Source organism: Pinus tabuliformis, chromosome 8, assembly GCF_031772625.1.
Source record: "Pinus tabuliformis cultivar Carrire ecotype Pingquan chromosome 8, CPIR1, whole genome shotgun sequence".
In the NCBI taxonomy this organism is placed as follows: domain Eukaryota; kingdom Viridiplantae; phylum Streptophyta; class Pinopsida; order Pinales; family Pinaceae; genus Pinus; species Pinus tabuliformis.
Genome location: NC_142294.1, coordinates 551,660,615 through 551,667,743, shown reverse-complemented (window position 1 = coordinate 551,667,743; position 7,129 = coordinate 551,660,615). Strand labels below are relative to the sequence as shown.

Below are 7,129 nucleotides of genomic sequence, written 5' to 3'. Positions count from 1 at the left end.
TGATGACAAGTTTAAGGCCTATCGTCGCGAATTGATCAGACTGATGCCTTGGCTTGGACCGCACATTGCTAAACATATTAACCAGGGTAGCGCGTTGCAAATGGTAAGGTGCGCGATGTCGACCGTAACAATAAAAGGGTCCAGAAAACACGTTGGACGACAGGATGAAGATTTACACGAGTGGTGCAACCACCTAACTAGTTGAAGGAAGTAAAATCTTAGCGCTCTAGGCAGTTGAAAGGAAGCACGGGACTATAAACTATTATGCTGGGAGCTGCGCGATGTTGGAGCTGCACGCAGAAGCAAAGAATCATAAGGTCTGTGATCGCACACGGGGAGCTGCGCTGCTGCGTGGGTTGGCCAGAAAGTGACCGTTGAAGTCACTATTCATGATGGGATGCTCAACTTGAGACAAAATGGAGCGGGTGACAAGCATTTAAGACGCAAATTATGGACAAGATTTGGGAAAATATACTGCTAAGGGAGCATTAATGAACCAGATTTGGGGGGAGCAATCGAATTCAAACTCAAAAAGTGCTATAAATTATAGAGGGATTCCTAGCAAACAACACTTGGTCATTAAGCAGAGCCATGATTGTTGTGTACCAAGCATTGATTGAGCCCTTGAGTTCACGAGTGCTATATTTCTGGATGAATACGGTGGCAACAGTTGAGGACATTATGGAGATAACAGAAATGATCGCTCAAGAGGCCGTAGAGGCCTTGACTGTGAGGGATGCTCCGGAAGGTGCCGGGATTGAGGCATAAATTCCGTAATCACCACGCACGCCAAGACCCAGGACAAACAAATGATGGTTCCCGTACGTGTGTCCTTGCGGAACCCGCTGCGCACCAAGCTGTCAATGATGGAGAAGGGGAAAGCTATTACCATAGAGACTGATGAAGAAGAGGAAGATGTGGAGGACCTAATCATCACAGAAGACGAGGACGAAGGCATGGAGGAGGAGACTGAGCTTGCACACCCCCCCGAAAAATCTGCCCACCTATGTCCCCCCGCGGAAAGGAAAGGCTAGAGTACCCGAGGACCTTGACGAGGCCAAGAGCTCGCTCTAGACCCCACTCCTCCCAGACAATATTATTTTTTAGGGCACGCACTTGGGACATGTGTCAAGCTTAAAATTCGAAGATTGGGACCTCGCTGACCATGATAAGTTCCCTCACCTTGGGACCTCGCACCTCATGAAGCCCACGTAGAACACCGCAACAGGGGTTATAGAGTTAGAGCCGTGAAAGTGGTTGCGCAGAGTAGAAAAGGCTAGGCTACTGAACCTGCTTTGGGTGCCACATTTCCACCTTGCCCCAATAACCATTTTCGTCATCAGGTAGCTGCTCTGCTTGGTGCATGATGGGTGTTTATGGCTGGAGGAGCCCATCCCCATCACTGCAGACTTGATTCATCGCATTTCCTGGCTTCCATGCAAAGGATAGAACCCTGCGAACATCTCAGAGGGGAAAAGCAGTGACTTGGCCATCATGGAGGCCATGAAGGAAAAATAACAGCTGGTGAAGAAGAAAAGGGGCTACGCCATATCCAACATCAGTGACAAAGCAGTGAAAGTGGCAACCCAAATACTGGCCGGTAAGGTTATGCGCAAGTGCCGCGCAGAGGAGGTACCCGCGCCAGTAGTAGCACTGGCAGAGCAATGCGTGGAGGGGCTCCAATTTAATTGGTCCGAGTTCCTTTGCAAGGAGTTTTTAGAGAATTGCCACAAAGCTCAGGAACAGGGCAAAACGTTCCACTATGCATGGCTTCTGCTGTTCATAGTGCTTGTGGAAGGGGAATTACCGAAGGATAGTCAATTCTCCCTAATTGACAGAGATCTGCCAGAGTTCGCGAAGTACGCTTCGCTCTGGGCCACAAAGGATGCCAAGAGGATCTGCAACAACACAATATTTTGCATGTTCATGGAGATGAACTTCAGATTGGGGATCAACCGCAAGCCGCGGTTGTCGCCCACTGTCTACAATAGCCTCTAGGGTTTTGCAAAATTTAAAGCGGACATGCATAGCATTTACATTAGAGCGTGCAAAGACTTGACCAAGTAATGGAGGAAGCTACCTTTTGTAGCCACAGATGATGTCATCTTTAATGTCCTGGAGACATGGCCGCCAGAGTGGCGTGCTTGAAACATCGTGGAGATAGAAAAGTCAGCAGCACAAAGGAATAAAGATGAGGCCAAGCTGCGCATTGCACAGTTGGCAGAAAAGTCTAGAAGAAAGGAAGCAGCGGCAGCAAAAGTACGGGCAGCGTGGGACGCTGCACAAACGACGACAGAGCAGGAAAAGGCCGCAACAACATAGGAGGTAGCCGCAAAGGTGAGCGAGGGCCAAATGTTGTCTTCACATGGGCAGGAAGCAGAGGAAGAAGAGAGAGGTGCGAACCCACAAACCGTGTCCACACAGTTGAAGCACCAGCAGCCAGCCGAGCGTACAGGGTTGTGTAAGAAGGTCACGGCATCGAAGTTGTCTATTGACCTGATCACCCTAACTAAGGGTGATCTGCACGACATCGGCGAGATAATGCGCGATGTTACCTCTAAGGCTCTCCAAAATTTCATGTAGGAGAACTAGATTGTGTTGGGGGCCCTTAGAACGGAGTTGCAGGAATTACAGGTGCGCCCTCCTTAGGCTGGTACCCTTTTGACTAGTCTTGCAGTCGGAACAACGCTAGTAGAACAGATGTTGCACACGCAAATGAAAAATACCATAGTGCTGCCGGAAGGGGCACTAGTGACGACATATGAGGCTGACGGGCCTATGATTAGCGTGCTGAAGGGTCTTGGCATCAGCCTCGTTGCACTCCCGCGGGACACCTTATATGTTTTGCAGGATGGGATAACTACAGAGCTGTGAGCTAGGGAGATCCGTGCATTGCAAGTCCTCAGTGAGCAGAAAATCAATATGGAACAATTGAGCTTGCAGCGCGATGAAGTGGTGTTGCAGAATCATCCACTGGTATAGGTGATAGATGAAGCTTGCCAAAGCCTCCCGGAGCTGGCCATCACAACAGACATACCAATAGAGGCGCGCATCCACAGGTTAGCAGTAGGGGTGCGTGAGGCACGGGAAGAAATCACAAAGGTTCAGTTGGAGCTGAACCTTCAGATCACTGAGTTGCGATTGAAGGCATAGCCATCCACCTCTTCAGAAGTCAAATAACAACACACTAGTTCTATCACAGCGAGACTGGACGAAATTGGCAGTGTAGTGCGAGACTGCACCAGCTTGTTGGAAGAATCATTTGAGGTCCTCACAAATCTGCAGGAGGACCACAACATCTAGTGCTTAGAGACAGAGGCGCGAGAACTCCAACAATAGTATGATAGCATTAGAGGAACTGCGCAGACAGTGGCCCTCACTTAGAGGCTCACGCAAATGCAATAGGCTAAAGCACTGAAAGAGCAGGTGGATGCGGCATGACACAAGGAAGCAGTCCTGAAGGATCGCGTTTAGCCTTGGATCGATGATGCCTTCACCATCGCAACAGAAATTGAAGGCAAGCTCGCACACATGCAGGGGATGCATGCATTGATGGAGAGAAGCACTTTCGACATAGAGGTCTCGAAACAATGGATGCAGCAGATCCAGCAAGCAACAGCTCAGTGCATTGCTGACCTTGCCACAATTCGAGAACATTTGGAGGGATTCTGCGCAAAGATCTCCGCGCCATCAGAGTGACTCAAGGGCGAGTCACGATGTTTGTGTTGGGGGCCTGTTGGGCATGGAATCCCCCCAAGGCATGTTTTGGGGCTTAAAGCCTAGTTTTGACCGAATCTTTTTGTAAAAGCTCCACGAATTGCGGGTGCGAAAGTGTAATAGAGTCACAGGGTTGTCCACCCTAGTTTTTGTAATGTAATGTTGGCTGGATAGACCTGAGCGAGGCTCTAAGTGTAAAAGATAACTAATGAACCAATAACGAATGGAAGAAAAGCATGATAAGTCTAAGTGATTGAGTCGAAGTGTAAAGTGTGTCTGTGGGTCATAGAAAGGAGAAGGCTTTGCAGCTCGGTGCGCGGACCCCTGCAGTTGAGTGTGCAGACCCCTGCAGCTGAGTGCGTAGAGGCCTAGTAGTTCACAACTGAGTGCGCGGACCCTTGCAGTTGAGTGCGCAGGGTAGGTTGAGTCTGTAACCATTGGGAGAATCAATAAAGAGAATTTTTGCTATAATTCTGTGTATATTTTCCTGGTTTAATGCATGATTGGATATAATTTGCAAGTATATTGTTTATTTACTGCGTGAACCTGTATGAATGTTTTGTATTGCTAATTATAACTTAAGACATTCAAGTAAGCGAAGGCAATTAATTAACATTAGAAGATAAGTAAGATCTCGGGTATTAGCGCAGAGCGCGCACAACCCCTGGTTAGGGCTATGCGAAGGCAGTGTATCAGGCCGCGAGGAAAGGGAAGTGTGCGAAGCGACTTGCGTGCAGGAACAAACAGAGCACCAGTCTTACCTCTCAGACATCTCAAGGGTGCGGAAACCTGGTTCGAGCACTCTCCCATAGTACTTCGGGTGAGACCTCAGTCCACGCCTCGCGGACTGTTGCCGAAAGGGCCAGTAGTACTGGGATTTGTTTGAATAATTAACTCCGAACCTAGGTCAGGCCACAACAAGCCAACAATAGTTGGGGTGTCAAAATTTAGTTGTAAGAGTTTCTTTGTCTAAAGATCATGATGCATTTTAAGGGGTTTGTAGTAATCATTGTAAATGGGCCTACCATATATATCTCCAAATCAATTTATGGATTGGAAGTTTGCTTCATTCTTTTAAGGGTTTCATTAAGCTCATTTACATGTGGTTTCATTCTCCATCTGTAATTTAAGACAATTTGAAATTCCTGGAAATAGAAGGCTCGACCCTCCACTCACTGTTCTATGTATATCGTTCTCATGATTTGGTTATTCTGCTTCATTTGGTACCACTGTGGTATTATCATCTCTATAGCAGATAGTCTCCAAGTTTAATGAAATATCACTAAGAATTGTGCCAAAAAATTTAGTATGTATGTCATATTGTTGCTCCTCTTCTTCATGTGGAAGGCATAATAATTTTATAAAAATAATGAAAATCTAAACTAGGGATATGTTGGAACCCATCAATTTTCCTTTTTTGTATATGGTAAGAGAGGAATAAAAGTCCATGAGGATAGTAATTATGTGCATGTGAAATCATGATAGTGCTTGGAATGACAAGAAAACCACTAATAGTGACTCGTGGTAATTGTAAGTGGTCATAAAAATATAAATGGAAGTTTGTATCAGAGGATTTTAACAATCATTATTTGTTGCCAATTGAGAAAGTTTAAGGAGTCCAATATAGAGATAAACTATAAAAAATACTTAGTGATTGAGTATGGTTGGGGAGGATATTAATTTATCCTCTCAAGTGCCTGAGATAAGCCAAGAAAACTATGTATAATCATACTCAATTACTAAGGATTTTGGATAATTCATGTATAAATTTTACATTAATTAGGAAATTATCCTGAGAAAATAGAAAACACATTTAATTGATTGGATTTAAAATATTTGGAAAAAACAAGTACTTTTGAAAAGATTGATTTTGTGCTTGCACGGGCTTCCCCATGTGGTCAACGACTGTTGATGTTGTTTGTAAAGTTGACTTGATGGCAGCAGGGCTCCAATTAGGATGCTTTTTCTTCACCGAAGCTACAATGCCATCTATATGTGGTGTCACCATCCTTGTCCCTGATATCATGAGAAATCCTTCTCCTTGATAATTGACTTCATTAGTGCCATTAGGAGACCATGTTGCCCATATAAGAGAACTAGGAGCTAGAATATCTGGCTTTAAAACATTGATGTCCTGAAAGCTGGAATCCTTAATATCTGGCCATCTAGAAGAATAGAATGCTACCTGAGGAGTTGTACCTTGATATGTAGGTTTCAACCCACTTCCAATGGAAGCCTTAGCTCCAAACCTTGTGATTTGACCTGATTGATCCCTTATTGTTGATATATTATAGTAATCTACAAGAATTTCTGTTTGATCTACTTCAATTATAACAATTCCTAGAATTCCCACTGGAACTGGATCAAATTTAGCTCCCGGAGACGGATTCTTGAAAGCCAGAACGAACTTAGCTACACCTAAACTCTTTGTAGTTTCTAATAGACATCTTACAGATGCAACACCATATGCAAAGTTGTATGAATATCCACAAACTAGAATGTTCCCCTGAATCATAGTCTTGTTAAAAGCTTCAGGGTTTTGGCAGTCAAATGGACTGGATATCACATAAGAAGAATTTAGCATTGCATCAGTTCCTGCAACGAGAGCATAAGACTAACCTTTGCGTGTTGGGGGTGAAATCCAATCCCTGGAAGAGATTTTCCATTTCCTAGAAAAAGTGTATTTTTGTAGCTAGGAACATCTACATCGGCTGCTACTGAAGTTATCCATGGACTAAATGATACCATTATTTTGGGATATGGACCATTATTTCCTCCAGCTTGTGCTACAAAAACTCCTGCTTTGACAACAGAAAGAACTCAAGAAATTGAGAGGATAAATTAATATCCTCCCCAACCAAGTTCAATTACTGCTTGTGATGTGATTTCTCTTCATGAGACAATTGTTGATCCGTACAAGAAATGTATATATTCTTGGAATATGATCTAACTATGAATACAAAAGTGTTCAACTATCTTTTTGAGGACATTGTATTTATGAAAATTTGGAAGTCAAATCTTTGAAATAACACAATTTATAGGAGTGACAATTAAGTTGTGTATCGTGCAATAAAGGTTCCACACCTTCTAGAACAAAAAAATTATTCTCATCATCCTCCTCGTAAGTTTTTCTCTCACGGTGATTAGTCTTATGAAAATAAATTAGATGAATTAGAGGATCAAAATAAAATGTTGGTAAATCTGGATCTTTAGTTTTTTATGTACATCACCATGGGACTGTGATATACACAAATCTTAACTTTCCTAGGCATGTTGTTGTAGAGATGAGGAAAGGAAATTATATACTCTATCCAAAGTGGAGAGTGGATAATAAGCTTATTAATATCATTGAATTCATTCCAGTCTTCATCACCCTTCTCCATATCTCGGTACAAAGGCTCAAACTTTGGTC

The 7,129-nt window shown here is 43.9% G+C and overlaps 1 pseudogene; it reads right to left on the bottom strand.

Annotated features, from left to right (window-relative positions):
- Positions 1 to 5,530: 5,530 nt before the first annotated feature.
- Positions 5,531 to 6,301, bottom strand: LOC149236628 (subtilisin-like protease SBT2.5 pseudogene; annotated as a pseudogene).
- Positions 6,302 to 7,129: the final 828 nt, after the last annotated feature.